Source organism: Arachis ipaensis, chromosome B1, assembly GCF_059453495.1.
Source record: "Arachis ipaensis isolate K30076 ecotype BB chromosome B1, ASM5945349v1, whole genome shotgun sequence".
NCBI classification, from domain to species: Eukaryota; Viridiplantae; Streptophyta; class Magnoliopsida; order Fabales; family Fabaceae; genus Arachis; species Arachis ipaensis.
Window position 1 is genome coordinate 58885561 of NC_142436.1, and position 15592 is coordinate 58901152.

At 40.1% G+C, this 15592-nt stretch overlaps 1 non-coding gene across 1 annotated transcript; it reads left to right on the forward strand.

Annotated features, from left to right (window-relative positions):
* The first annotated feature begins 903 nt into the window (after positions 1-903).
* LOC148576712 (small nucleolar RNA R71) lies at positions 904-1007 on the forward strand. Its single transcript, XR_015903198.1, has one exon. It is a non-coding gene; the product is annotated as a small nucleolar RNA R71 (small nucleolar RNA).
* Positions 1008-15592: the final 14585 nt, after the last annotated feature.

The window sequence follows — 15592 nt, forward strand, 5'->3', positions numbered from 1 at the left end:
CTGATTCCTTCTTCTTCTGAAACTTCCTTCAATATGGTGATGGCCTTGCATTCTTCCCATCTCACTCTCTTTTGTTCCCCTTTAGGATTCTTTTCTGTGTCACTAGGGAACACTGCAGTTGATTTGGGGGCCTGTTGAGATAGCTCTCCTACTTGAGACTCCATCCTCTTGAGTTTTTCACCATGGTTTCTTAAGGTAGCTCTCACATCATCCCTGAAGCTTTTCAATTCGGTTATGTCTTGACTCATGGTTGCCATCATTCCTTCTATCCGGTTTAATTGATCTTGAAATTGTTGGTTCGGATTAAGTTGGGTAGGTTGATTATTTTGGCCATGATATGATGGTTGGGAGTAAGTGTTTTGTGTGGCTTGGTATGATCTTTGGTTGGAATTTCGGTATGTGGAATTGTTATGTTGGTTGTGGTTGTAAGGTTTGTGGTTTTGTGGTTGGGTTTGTTGGTTCCCCCACCCAAAGTTTGGGTGGTTTTTCCATCCTGGGTTGTAAGTGTTGGAATGTGGATCATATGATTGCCTTTGTTGGTTTCCCACATAGTTGGCCTCTTCCCAATCACCTCCTTCAATGCTTACTTCCTCTTGATCTTGTGTGTGTATTGCAGCCACTTGCTTTGTTTCTAATTGCCTGGTAAGCTCTGCTAGTTGCTTGGCAAACACCTTGTTTTGGGCTAAAATTGTATCAACATGGTTCAGCTCCATGACTCCCTTAGTGTTGTGTCTCTCTGAAGCATAGTAGTACTCATTCTCAGCCACTGTCTCAATCACTTCAATGGCTTCTTCCACAGTCTTTTTCCTGTTCAATGAACCTCCTGATGAATGGTCTACAGCCTTCCTTGATTCATAAGAAAGTCCATCATAGAAAATATGCAATTGCACCCAGTCATGGAACATGTCTGGTGGGCATTTCCTTGTCAAATCCTTGAACCTCTCCCATGCCTCGTAGAGAGTTTCACCATCTTGTTGTCTAAAAGTCTGAACCTCAGATCGAAGCCTATTGACCTTTTGTGGGGGGTAGAAACGTGCCAGAAACTTGCTTTCTACCTCATCCCATGTTGTTAGGCTCCCCCTTGGGAATGATTCCAGCCACTTAGCTGCCTTGTCCCTAAGTGAAAATGGGAACAAAAGCAGTTTATAGGCATCTTCCTGGACTCCATTGGACTTCACAGTGTCGCAAATTCTCAGAAATTTTGTGAGATGTTGATTTGGATCTTCATTAGCACTCCCACCAAATGAACAATGATTCTCCACAAGTGATATTAGCTGTGGTTTGAGCTCAAAATTGTTGGCCTGAATGGGTGGTTTCTGAATGCTGCTACCACAATTCCCAGAGGTTGGGTTTATGTATGAACTAAGAACCCTCCTCTCGGGAATAGCATTGTTTCCATCAGCTCTCTCATGGTTGTGAACTTCTCTCTCCATGTTGAGGTCTAGAGCTTCCTCAAAATTGTCCTCAGATTCTCCTTCAGATTCTTCTTCTCCCAGTACTCTCTTCCCTCTTGCTTCCCTTCTAAGTCTATGAAGGGTCCTCTCTGGTTCGGTATATGGAGGAGTTGATGTCTCTCCTCTCCTACCTGTCATACAAGAACACAGCACAGGCAACAAACAAGTGAAATACTCTTGGTTAATGGAAGAGTATGGTTAGAGCAATTGAGGAATTAATTCAAACAGTTAGTGAGTCAGTGAGTTAGTTGCTTGAATTTAAAGGCATAAAGAAAGAAAGCATGTAACAGAGTGCAGAAATTAACATTCAACAAGTAACTTGTACTGAATTAATCAAAACAAAAAAAAAATGCTCAATCTAGTTAACTTCCAATTTGAGAATTGTCAATCGAAAACCAATCCCCGGCAACGGCGCCATAAACTTGATGCGCATAAACTTGTTATGCTACGATTTAGGAAATTGCACGATCGGCAAAATTCCTTCCGACAAGTGCACCGGTTATCGTCAAGTAAAAACTCACAATAGAGTGAGGTCGAATCCCACAAAGATTGGTTGAGTGAGCAATTCGGATTAGAAATATGTTCTAGTTGAGCGGAATCAAGATTTATATGAGAATTGCGGAATGTAAAATTGGCGGGAAACGTAAATGACAAGAAATTTAAATGGCGGAATCTTAAATTGCATGAATTAAAGAGCAGAAGCTAAATTGCTGAAATTAAAAGGGAATGGGGGTGATTGCATGAATTGAGTTGCAGAATGTAAAGAGAAAGTGGTAGATCAGAAATGGGGAATTCATTGGGTTATAGGAGATATTGAGATCTCCGAATCAAAACATGTTTATCTCTTCCTCAACCAATGCGTTCATTGAATTTTGCTTGGCAATCTTATATGATTGGATCCCAATCCCTTGGCTCACCAATTCTCTCTAAAAACAAACAAATTCCCAATCCCTTGGTTTAAATGTTCATAAGAAGAGATGATGCTCGATCACTGATTATACCACACAGTTTCATGAACCACAATTTGGTAGGATTACATGTCACAATATCCATCCAAACCCCAATGCAATTCACTGTGAGAAAGCTTCTCTAGCATGAATCCTCCATTCCTTTCCCAAGGTTCCGAAGGATTCCAATTATGGGTAGTTTCTTTCCCAAGACAACTACCCAATGGAATTAGATCGAGAAGCTTTCTAACAAAATTCAAGAGAAAAGATTTAAGAAGAAGATAAACTATTATTGATTCATTGAATCACAATAGAGCTCCCTAACCCAATGAAAGGGGGTTTAGTGAGTCATAGCTCTGAATTCAATTACAAAGATATGAAAACTAGCCAAATGGAAAGGTAAAAGTCCTTCCTAACTTGAATTCTATCCTATTTATACACTTTCTATATTGAGCTTCTGTTGTGTTTCTTGGGCTTTGAGGCCTCTCCCTGCTTCCCTTTTGTTTTGGGTTTATGATCCATAATCTTGATGAGGCTGCTGATCCAAATTCTGTAACATTCATTGAGCCAACTTAGTGATAATCAAATAGTAATACATGACTCAACAATTTGAAATTTCAGACTCATCAATCCTTCAGGCCCAATCCCATAAACCATGATATTCAATTGGGTTTCATACCAGAGTAAGTTTAAGTTAATGTTTGTGCTCAAAGACTAACTTAAACCGCAATATTTTTGGCCCAGAAACCTTTTCCAAGAGTGGCGTTTAAGTTGCAGTTTAAGCTTAAACTGCAGCTTAAACGCCAGACACTTCCAGTGAAGCCTTTTGTAGAAGCACGTTTAAGCTTCAGTTTAAGGTTAAACTGAAGCTTAAACGTGGAAATTGAAGAAGGCAGCCCTGGAGAGTCATGTAGTCGAACACGTTTAAGCTTCAGTTTAAGGTTAAACTGAAGCTTAAACGTGGAGATAGGAAGGGCAGCCCTGGAGGTCGAACACGTTTAAGCTCCAGTTTAAGGTTAAACTGGAGCTTAAACGTGGAAGAGGAGAAAGCCATCCTGGAGGTCGAACACGTTTAAGCTCCAGTTTAAGGTTAAACTGGAGCTTAAACGTGGAAGAGGAGGAAGGTAGCCCTGGAGGTGTCGAACACGTTTAAGCTCCAGTTTAAGGTTAAACTGGAGCTTAAACGTGGAAATGGAGAGAGCAACCCTGGAGGAGAAAACTTGGTCGAACACGTTTAAGCTCCAGTTTGAGGTCAAACTGGAGCTTAAACGTGGAAATGGCTCCCTGGTGCTTTTCCCATTTCTTGCGTTTAACCTCCAGTTTAAGGTTAAACTGGAGGTTAAACGTGGAACTCCTTCCTGAGTGGCATTCTCATTCTGGCGTTTAACCTCCAGTTTAAGGTTAAACTGGAGGTTAAACGTGGAAATGCTTCTTTGGTGAGACTTTCATTCTGGCGTTTAACCTCCAGTTTAAGGTTAAACTGGAGGTTAAACTTCAATTCCAGCATTTCTTAGCCTTCATGATTCTGGCGTTTAAGCTCCAGTTTAGGCTTAAACTGGAACTTAAACTCCACATGTGATATTCAAGCTTCCTTTATTGATTTTGTTGCTTCCTTGCTTAGCCTCTTCTTCCCTGAAATCATCCAAACAATTGCATCAAAGTCTTGCAAAATTTCATGAGAATTCTTCCATTCATAGCATTCAAGTAATATAACTAAAACTCATGGAATTTGCATCAAAATCATACTGTTTGGATGGTTCATTGCTTTGTTATTCATTTAACCATTCTTGATTACTTAAAGCTCAAGAAAATGCATAAAACTACTAAAACTAACAGAAAAATGCTAGTGAACACAAGAGGAGTGATGGAGCTAAACAATGTAGATGCTCTGTTGGCCCAAAACAAGCTCATTACCCAGTAGCTGGCTGACCTCACCAAGAAGATGGAGAGGAACCAAGTAGCAGCAATCTCCACTTCATCAACAACACAAGAAGGAGTGCATGAAGAAGCAGAGGGTAGTCAGGAGCAAGCCAACTACATTGGGAATTCACCAAGGAAAAACTATGATCCATACTCAAAAACTTACAACCCTGGATGGAGAAACCACCCAAACTTTGGGTGGGGAAGTGAGCAAGATCAAAACCAAGACCAGAGACGTTACAACTCCAACAACAATGCAGCTCACCAGCAATTCACCCAGAGGACATCTCAACACCCCCACAACAACACTTCTCCACATACTTATCAAAACCAAAACAACACGTCTACCCCGAATCACTCATTAATTGATGACAAGTTCTCTAAGATTGAAGCCTTACTTGAAGGAATATGCCAAGAGATTCAAGAAAATAAGGTGTTCAAAGAGGAGGTGCGAGCCAATATTAAGAACCAGGGAGAGACCATCAGGAAGCTGGAATTCCAGGTGGGATATTTAGCTGAGAAGATTCCCAAACCTATTGATAGCTTCCCAAGTGACATGGAGAAAAACCCCAAGGGAGAAGCAAAGAAAGTAAGATGGGAAGATTGCAAAATGGTCACTACAAGTGATCAAGAGATTGAAGACAAGCAAAGCAAAGTGTGCAAACAACCTGAAGACAACTCAACAAAGGAGGAGGATAGAGATCACAAAGAACCAGAAATCTCACAACAAGAGCTGCTGAAGTTCTATGCACCATTCCCTCAACTGCTCAATGGTGCTGTGGGAAAAAGAATATACTCAAGGTTCCTAGACTTGTTTGCATCTCTGCATGTGAACATACCATTCATCAAGGCAATTCAACAAATGCCTGCATTCATCAAGTATATGAAGGAACTTCTTCCTAGGAAAAGCTCACTCAAGGGAGGGCAGACTATAGTGATGAACAAGGAATGTAGTGCCCTTATTCAACCTGAGTTGCCCATAAAAAGAAGAGACCCAGGAAGTTTTCATATACCTTGTGCCATAGGTGAAAACATGTTCGACAGAGCACTATGTGATTTAGGGGCCAGCATCAACTTACTGCCCTTATCCCTGGTGAAGAGGCTGCAGATCAATGAGATAATGCCCACAGATGTCATTATCAGACTGGCTGACAAAACTCAAAAGCAAGCAATAGGAGTGGTGGAAAATGTGTTGCTAAAGGTTGGGAAGTACTTTCTCCCAACAGACTTTGTCATTCTGGACATGGAAGAGAGTCACACTCATCCAATCATATTGGGAAGACCATTCCTAGCTACGGCCAGAGCACTTATTGATGTAGAGAAAGGGGAGCTAATATTGAAAATCCATGATGAACGACACAGCTTCAATGTTTTCAAACTCTCGCAAGAAACAGATCAAGAGGACAAGGAACTAAGCACAAATGATACTGAGACACTGAAGGAGGAAACAAGCACTGAAGCACAGCCAGTTCATTCTGAGATCCCCTTAACTGACAAACAAGGAAAACAGCAATTGCCACAGCTCAAGGAAAAGTTGGAGGAACCTAAACCTCTAGAGGCAGGTGAAGACAGCACCACAGCTCCTTTAGAAAAAGAGGTCACCAAGGGAAAGGCAACCTCAAACGAAACAAAGAAGAAGGTACCAAGAGGGTGGAAGAACAAGAAGATCCCTACAGAAGACTTCTCTCCAGGGGATAGAGTTGTCTCAGCCTACTTCCCAGATATTCCCCCTAATCTCCCTACTGTGCCATCTCAATTACCCAAGGTCTTCACTATCAACAGAGTTCTTTCCCTAGAACATGTGGAGATTATTGATCCAACCAATGGATATAAATCCACAGCAAGAGGGGAGGACTTTAAGCACTACCAACCACCATGATGAAGGAAAAACGTCAAGCTAGTGACGCTAAAGAAGCGCTTCATGGGAGGCAACCCATGTTTTATATGCTTTCAGATGATAATGAATAAGTCAATCTTTATGAGCTTCAATCCAAACTTAACAAACAATTGGTGAAAATCTTCTTATGCAGAATATAGTGAGGAACAAGTTTGGTGTTCAAAGCAAACCAAGTTGCATGCTAGTCTTGGGAGCTTTGAACACAAAACTTTCATCACAGTGATCCAAACTAAGTTTGGTGTCACCTCATGGTGCCACCAAAATGCATATAAGGACCCACCAATAGTTAGTTAGTTAGTTGGAATTCATAAACAAACAATCAAATCCTTTCTTTCATTTTTATTCTAGCCGTAGATTTTTTTTTATGATATTAATTTCCTTATTTCAAATCTTTATAGGAAGGAAAAAGGAGCATTAAAAGGGATAGATTGGACAACCAAACAAAGAAGGTTCGGACACAACAAAAGAGGGAATACATTGGAAAATGTTGCCATGCAACATTGAAAAAAATAGGACTCCTAGAAGACTGAGCAATCCCCATCATAAAGTGATGATCCTTGTCTTCTAGCCATGCATAACCCCAACCGTCCATCAAGTGACTATTTCATCAATCTACACCCTCCATTCCTTCACAACTTCTCTATATAAACAACCCTTGTCCGTATTACCCTTCATTGTCATCACACACCCTTCACCACTCTTCCTTTCTGTACAAGACACCCTCTATCAATCATAAACATTTTTTCCTACTCTCTTCACTGCCATAAAACCCTAAACAACCAAAAGTCTCCACAACCTTACCACCTTCACATATTAACCATCATTCATGGCATCTTCAAGTTCTAAGAGAAGGGAAGGGAAGGAACCCATGGAAGAACACCCATATGATGAGAAGAGATTTAGAAGCTTGCATCATGCATTGCAATACGGGTGGATGGTTGATAAGAAAATCATTTATGAGCTGGGATTCCAAGTTAAGAAGACTGAATGCCCCGAAATCACAGAGAAGGTAGAAAGGAGAAGATGGGAGCTCCTCACTGACCCGATCACTAAGGTGAATGCAAATCTCATAAGAGAATTTTATGCAAATGCAGTCAGGTATGATAAGAAAGATGAGTCATATACAAGCTTTGTGAGAGGAACAATGGTGGATTTTGGTCCCATGAGTGTAATGAGGGCACTGAAGCTACGGTCTATACCGTTTGAAGAAGAAAGTTATCACTCAAGATTGGACAACAACCCCAATTATGACCAGCTTTTATGAGACCTTTGTGTACCAGGAGCTGACTGGGAAAGGGGTGCTGGAAATAAACCAAAGTTCATTAAGAGAACAGACCTCACTCCTGAAGCCAAGGGGTGGTTTGAGCTAGTGAGGAGGTCTATCCTCCCAGCTGCAAACAACTCAGAGGTGAATCTCGAGAGAGCAACAATGGTGCATTGTATACTCAAGGGAGGAGATATCAAAGTTCATGAGATCATAGCTCAAGGAATTAGAAAGATGGCAGAGAAAAGCAACTCAAGAGGAACATTAGGTTACCCCAGCACTATTTACCGAATATGCAAGAAAGCTAGGGTGGTTTTTAAAGATGAGGACCCCGTTTGGATAAAGGAAGGCATTCCAATAACGGTCCGAAGGATGAATGCTGCAGCACTCCCCCTGCCTCAACGAAAGCAAAGAAAGAGGACAGCCCCTCAAGTAGTTGAAGGACAAGTCTTAGAGGGACAAGCACCACAGACCTTGGACATGCACCAATTACAGGAAGCCATTGATAGCTTACCTAGACAATATTTGGAAAGCCAAGGAGCACAGAAAGAGCTTCAACTACAGATGATGGGGCAGCAAGATGAGTGGCAAAGGCAAATGATGGAACAGCAACTAAGCCAAGGACAACAATGGGGAGAAGCATTCAACAGGATGGAACAAAGGCAAAATGAGCAACAAGAATCCACCCAGAGGCTAATCAACATCCAAGCACATCAAGGGGCACACATACATGAGATGCATCGAAGACAAATAGAACAGGAAGAACTATTGGACGAGCAAAGGGCATTCGCAGAAGGAGTTTACATGAGTCAAACAGGACATCAGATAAATACTCAAGCCAGGCTCGGCTACTTAGTGGGACAGCTGCCAATATTGCATCCAGAAATAGCCAAGTATGATGAAATGAAGGATGAATTAGCACAAAAGAAAAGACAGGGTGGAAGAGAGTCATGAGTCAGTGAGGAAGGCACTTGAGGATTGGAAGCAAGCAAGATTGGCACGGATGCGAGGAAATGCAAGAGGAAACAAGGAGGACAAGCAAGGAAAAGAGCGTGGACATCCACAACAGTAAAAGGTGGTGGAGCTCCTTCTTTGTTCCATCTTTCTCTGTGTTTTAAATAAGGAAGATCTTGTATGAAATAGAACTTGCTTCCATGTTATGTTTGAACCTTTTTCAAATCATGTTGTTTTTTTAGTTTTTGGTATTGAAGAGAGTCTATGTGCACTGGTCTTTATGTCACTGCACCATCACTTAACCTACTTGTAAGCTTGTCCCTTTAAATCAAATAAAAAGAGAATGATTATGTTTGTAAAAGACCAGAGTGGAGTTTATATTGTGGAAGTGCATTCATGAATCTTTGGGGTAGTCATAAGTTAGCTAAGTTGGTTCAACCACAAGGCTAGGAGGACAACTATCTATCCTGAATACTTTGCTTTGGATACACTCATGAGACTAAGTTAATAACAAGATCCTAAGAAGAGAAAAGGGAAAGAACAATGGAAGTGAAAAACAAAAGAAAAAGAGTAATCAATAAGGCTAGGCATCAATGGTTTTAAGCTTGAGGCAAGTGTCTGTGGTGCTCCTGTGTGAGGGATCTACTTGGATGAATAAGCTCTTAGGGGTGCTTTATCACTTGGTAACTTGGGTTAACTAACCCGGGATTATCAGCTGAAAATCCACTATCAAGAGTAACCCTCACTACGGAGCATTTAGTAACCCAAAGAGGTGCTGGACACCAAGGTCTCAAGAAAAGAAAATAAATAAACTATATGCCTGTGGTGTGTATGTATGGGGGAGAGACTTGAGGGAGTAAGTCCTTAGGGGTGCTTCAACACCTAGCACCTTGAACCAACTGGTTCGGGAGTGTTGGCTGAAAGCTTATCTTAAAGAGTTGCCCCCTTACAGAGCACTTAGCCTAAATAACACAAATAACCCTTGAAATAACAATAAAAGGATCAATGAATAAAAGTCTCATGAGATATAAACAAAGTAAGTGTTTAGGGACATGATAAAGGTCTGAAAGCCAGTAATGGAATGAACCTAAGTTGCTATGCATGAAACCACCATAAAATCAGTAATATGACTTCCACAAGGACGACTCATTCCTCTGGATATTCCATTCATCATTCTCTTGTTCCAGTACTTGCTTAGGGACAAGCAAGCTTTAAGTTTGGTGTTGTGATGCCAGGGCATCTTGGCCAGTTTCACTGACCTTTTCTTTACTGTTTTTAGGATAGTTTCATACATTTCTTTAGGAAATAAGCTAGTTTTGGGTAAATATTCACTTATGCCTTGATTCAAGCATACATTGTGCATTTTACATAATTTCATGAGGATTTTGCATAAGTTTAGTGACAAATATTATGTTGCATTACTCATGACTTGGACTAGAGCTTTGATGCACTTTATTGCTTGATTTCAAGACCAAAAAGGAAGCAAGAAAAGGGGAGGTAACTTGCAAGATTAATGAGAAAAGTGATTGCCAATAACATTCTCAAAAAGCCATCAATGCCCACGTTAGAGAGTCACATTAACTAAGTTAACGTGAACTCTAACATGGAGAAGAGAAGTTGAGCCAACGTTAGTGACACTTAACATTGTCACTAACGTTGGCAATTACTCATAAGTGGCCACGTTAGAAGCCACGTTAACCTAGTTAACGTGGCCTCTAACGTTAAGGGGGGAAGAGAAGCCAACGTTAGTGACACTCAACATTGTCACTAACGTTGGCCTATGGTGCAAGGTACCACGTTAACTCCCACATTAACTTGGTTAACGTGGGAACTAACGTAAAGGATGAAGAGTTGTCGACAACGTTAGTGACACTCAACATTGTCACTAACGTTGAAGCAACCACACAACCCCCAAGAGTCACGTTAACCTCCACGTTAACTTAGTTAACGTGGAAGCTAACGATGAGGGATGAAGGATGAGCCAACGTTAGTGACACTCAACATTGTCACTAACGTTGGGATGGCTAAAGATGGCTACGTTAGAGGCCACGTTAACCTAGTTAACGTGGACTCTAACGTGAGACCCAGGGGCACATTGGAACGTTAGTGACAATGTTGAGTGTCACTAATGTTCTCGAAGGTTGGCAAGGACCACGTTAGAAGCCACGTTAACCTAGTTAACATGGGCTTTAACGTGAAACAAGAAGGGGCACACTGGAACGTTAGTGACAATGTTGAGTGTCACTAACATTCTCGAAGGATTAACAAGGCAACGTTAAAAGCCACGTTAACCTAGTTAACGTGGGTTTTAACGTAAGGCAAGGGGGTGCATTGGAACGTTAGTGATAATGTTAAGTGTCACTAACGTTCTCGAACTTATATTCTCACTAAATATTAACACCCCTAACGTCCTGAGCTGAAGTCTCTGCCCACTTAGCACTTTCTCTCTGCAAGTAAAGCCAAGCCCAAATGAAGAAAAGAACTGCTTCAAACTCAAGATCCAAAGGCCCAAGACTTGAAGAGTAAACTAGAAGCTGAGAAGAGTAGTATATATAGGAGTAGCTTTGAATTGTAAAGAAGTTCTGGAGGCTGGGAAAAAGGAGAACTACTCTCTGTATTTTACTTTCTTTACAATTTCTAGTTTTATGATGTATTCTCCATCTTTGTTTTCATTTTCAAGAGCTATGAACAACTAAACCCATTTCATTGGGTTAGGAAGCTCTGTTGTAATTTGATGGATCAATACTAATTTTTATTATTCTTCTTCTATCTTTCCTCTTGATTTTACTTGAAAGCTTTCGATCTTCATCCCATTGAGTAGTTATCTTGGAAGAGAAGCTATTCAAACTTGGATCTCTTTTGAACCTTGAAAGAGGAATGAAGAGATCAAGCTAGAAATGCTTTCTCATGCTGGACCAAATTGGGTTTGGATGGGTATGTGACTATAACCCTCTCAATACTTGGTTTGGGAAATGCATGTGGTATAATCAGTGACCATACTTCATCTCTTCTCATGAGCAATTGACCAAGGAATTGGCTATTGATCAAGATTTGAGAGATTGAATTGTAAGAAATTGTAATTCAATCACTTAAGATTGCCAAGGAGATCAATGAGTGCATTGATTGAGGAAGAGATGAAAATGAACTTGATCCGGAGAATTGCAACATCTCCTAAGCCCAATGAACTCCCCATCTCTGATCTTACCCATTCTCTTTAATTTCTGTCATTTACTTTTATGAGCAAATCCCCCATTCCCATTTACAATTCTGCAATTTATTTCCAGTCATTTACTTCCAGTCCTTTAATTCTAGCATTTACTTTTCTGTTATTTACATTCCCGCCATTTTAATTTTTGCAACTCTCAACCCAAATTCTGGATTCGCTCAACTAGAACATTCTTCTAATTAAAGTTGCTTGATCAATCAATCCCTGTGGGATTCGACCTCACTATATTGTGAGTTTTTACTTGACGACAACTTCGGTACACTTGCCAAAGGGAGATTTGTTGTGAGACAAGTTTTCCGTGCATCAGCAAACTCTCCATGAATTCTACACTCTAGTTGTCAGGAGCACTCCATGCTCATTTCTTATTGTTGTGACTCCAGATTTCTTGGGCATCACTTGTACTGGACTGACCCATTCACTGTCTGAGATGGGGTAAATGATATCTGCTTCAAGTAGTCTGGTTACTTCTTTCTTGACAACTTCTAAGATGGTGTGATTCAATCTTCTTTGAGACTGACAGACAGGCTTTGCTCCCTCTTCTAAGAATATTCTGTGTTCACAAACTTGAGGGCTAATGCTTACTATATCCGCCAAGCTCCATCCAATTGCTTTCTTATGTTTTCTCAGCACACTGAGTAGCTCTTCTTCCTGTTGAGAAGTGAGTTCCTTTGCAATGATGATTGGGAACTTCTGCTTGTCCTCAAGGTAAGCATATTTGAGGTGTGGAGGAAGGGGCTTTAATTCTAATTTCTGCTCATAGCTAGGCTCTGGATTATCCGGGGCAGGTGATAATGGTAAAGTCTTCTCATTGTTTTCAGAAAGTATCCCCACACTTGGACCTTGCTCCATGTACTTCTCTTCTAATTCTTCCTGGTGAACTTCAACTACAGTTTCATCAATAATGTTGTATTGGAAGATAGAATGATCTTCCAGAGGATGCTTCATAGCTTTATTTAAACTGAAACTCAATGTTCTGCCATCTATCTCAAATGAGTAAGTTCCTGAGAATGCTTCCAGCTTGAACTTTGAAGTCTTCAGGAATGGTCTTCCAAGCAGGATTGATGATGGTCTTCCTGAGTCATTAAAGGGCATTTCCAGGATGTAGAAATGAATGGGAAATGTGAGCCCCTTAATGCTCACTAATACATCTTCAGCAATTCCAACTACTGTAATAATGCTTTTATCTGCTAACACAAAACGAGCTGCCAACCATTTTAAGGGAGGGAGCCTCAAAGTATCATATATAGACAAAGGCATTATACTAACACATGCTCCTAAATCACACATGCAGTTAGAAAAATTTACACCTCCAATGGTACAGTTAACCATACATGGACATGGATCACTACATTTTTCAGGTATATATCCCATCAAAGCAGATATAGAACTACCTAAAGGAATAATTTATAATTCATTAATTTTATCTTTATGTATGCACAAATCCTTTAGAAACTTTGCGTATTTAGGTACCTGTTGAATAACATCAAAAAGGGGAACAGTTACCTTGACCTTTTTGAATATTTCTACCATTTTGGGATCAAGTTCCATCTGCTTTCTGGGCTTCCTTGCAAGTTGTGGAAAGGGAATAGGATTGGCACTCCTTGTAGCTTCAACATCCTTTGGTGTTTCATTCTGTGGTTGAACTGCTTCTTCTTCAACTATGTCTTGTATGTCCTCTTCCTCTTCAGCATCTTCCACTTCCACCACATCCTCTGCTGGCACGTGTACTAGTGGGCTTGGCTCTTCATGGTTCCTTTCCTGCAGTGTGGTTTCAGACCTTAGAGTGATGGCATTGATGCCACCTTTGGGATTAGGCAGTGGTTGAGAAGGAATTCCACTGGAGCTTGAAGGTTGATGTGTGGAATTAAGTGATGAATCCATTCGGGAGACGAGAGCTTGATTGGGCGCACGCACACTAGGCGATGCCTGGTTGGATACGCGATGCACTCGAAACGATCCACGCGCTCTGATTGGGCAGCTGTGCACACGCACACGTCTCTGAACTCATCTCTATTGATTCTTCATGTTTCCTCCACTTTGCATGCTCTTCCATTTTCTCCAACCCATTCCTACCTTATACACCTGAATTCACTTACAAACAACATCAAGGCATCGAATGGAAGGCAAATGGAAAAAAATAGATTAAATTAGGCACAAAAGAGCATGTTTTCATAATCAAGCACAATTTTTAGGAGGAAAGTTCAAATGCATGCTATTTAGTGGAATAAGTGCAAGTTTATATATTAAAATCCATCCAATTTCAACCAAAAATCATCATCAAATATGGATTCATCAATTCCCCACACTTAAACACTAGCATGTCCTCATGCTAAACACACGCAAAGGAGATAGATGAAAGGGAAAATGACTTATGCTATATACTACTTAAATGCATACAAGTATCCTAAGGCTAATCGCCAATATGTACTATGATGAGAGTTGGTAGAAACAAACCATGAAATTCTAATCCATCATAAGAAAACTTTAGGGCCAATGCAAAGAGTTCATGCACTAATATCAATGTTCAAAGAGTTGAATTGAAATTATCAAAACTATCCAATTAAACAACTTGCAAGAAGATACAATATGAGGCGTAAAAACATAGAATTGAGCAATCGAACCTCTCACTGGATGTGTATCCACTCAATTCGCTCGGTGACGAACGGATTTTTGCTAGTAAAGAATTCACAATAAATTCCCGTTGCAAGTATAGTTTCTAAACCAACAAGAATCCTTTCATACAAAAAATTGTTTGTCACTAAAGCAAACCCAATAAAAATAAACCGAAGTATTTAAATCTCAGGTCGTCTCTCAAGGAATTACAGGAAGGTGTAGTTATTATTGGTTATGAGATTGTATCTTTTTGGGTTTTTGAAATAAGGAACAAGGAATGTAAATGACAAGAAAATAAACTAATAATTAATAAAGATCTTGGCAAGGTATGAGAATTAGAAGTCTATCCTAGTTATCCTTATCAATTGTGACACCAATTGTCTGTTTCTCCCACTTAGTTAACTCTTACCGAATAAAGGAAAGCCAAGTGAATGAATCAATTTGATTCCTCAAGTCCTAGTCAACTCCTAAAGAAAGACTAGCTTTAGAGGGATCCAAATCAACTAGCAATTCTCAATTATCAATCAATAAAGGAGTTTGATAACTCAAGAGTCTCCAATTACTCAACCAAAGCCAAGAATATAAAAATCTAACTTAAAATCCTCCCAAGCATTTTATCAAACACTTGGAAGGCATAACATAAAAGCATAGGAATTAATAAGAGATAATAAATCTAAATAACCAATAATTGCAAACATCAATAACATAAATTGAAGAAAGGAATAATAATTATGAAATACCTCAAATTGCATTAAACAGAGAAATCAAATCTAACAAGAGAATTCATAAACCAAATGGCAACATAGAGTAATCAACAAGGAAAATAAATAAACTAGAATGCTGGAACAAATAAGAGTAGAAGAAAACTAAATTAAACTAAGGTAGAAATCTGAAATTGAAAATAGCTAAACCTAAGAATCCTAAAACCTAGAGAGAGGAGAGAGCCTCTCTCTAGAAAACTACATCTAAAACCTAAAATTATGTGAATGAATATTGTGTGAATGAATGATTTATGATTCCCCCATTCTGTAGCCTATATTCTGTGTTCTCGGGCTTGAAACTGAGCCAAAAATGAGCCCAGAAATTGCTACCAGTGCTTTCTGAAAGTTTCTGCACGTGGCGCATGTCACGCGTACGCGTAGGTCACGCGTACGCGTCACTTGGCGAAATTTCTTGTCACGCGTTTGCGTCGCTTGTCTTCTGCGCTAGGCACGCGTACGCGTCACCCATGCGTACGCGTCGCTGCCAGCTTCTCAAAACTTCATTTTCTCACGTTTCTTCCACTTTTGCACGTTTCCTTTCCATCCTCTAAGCCAT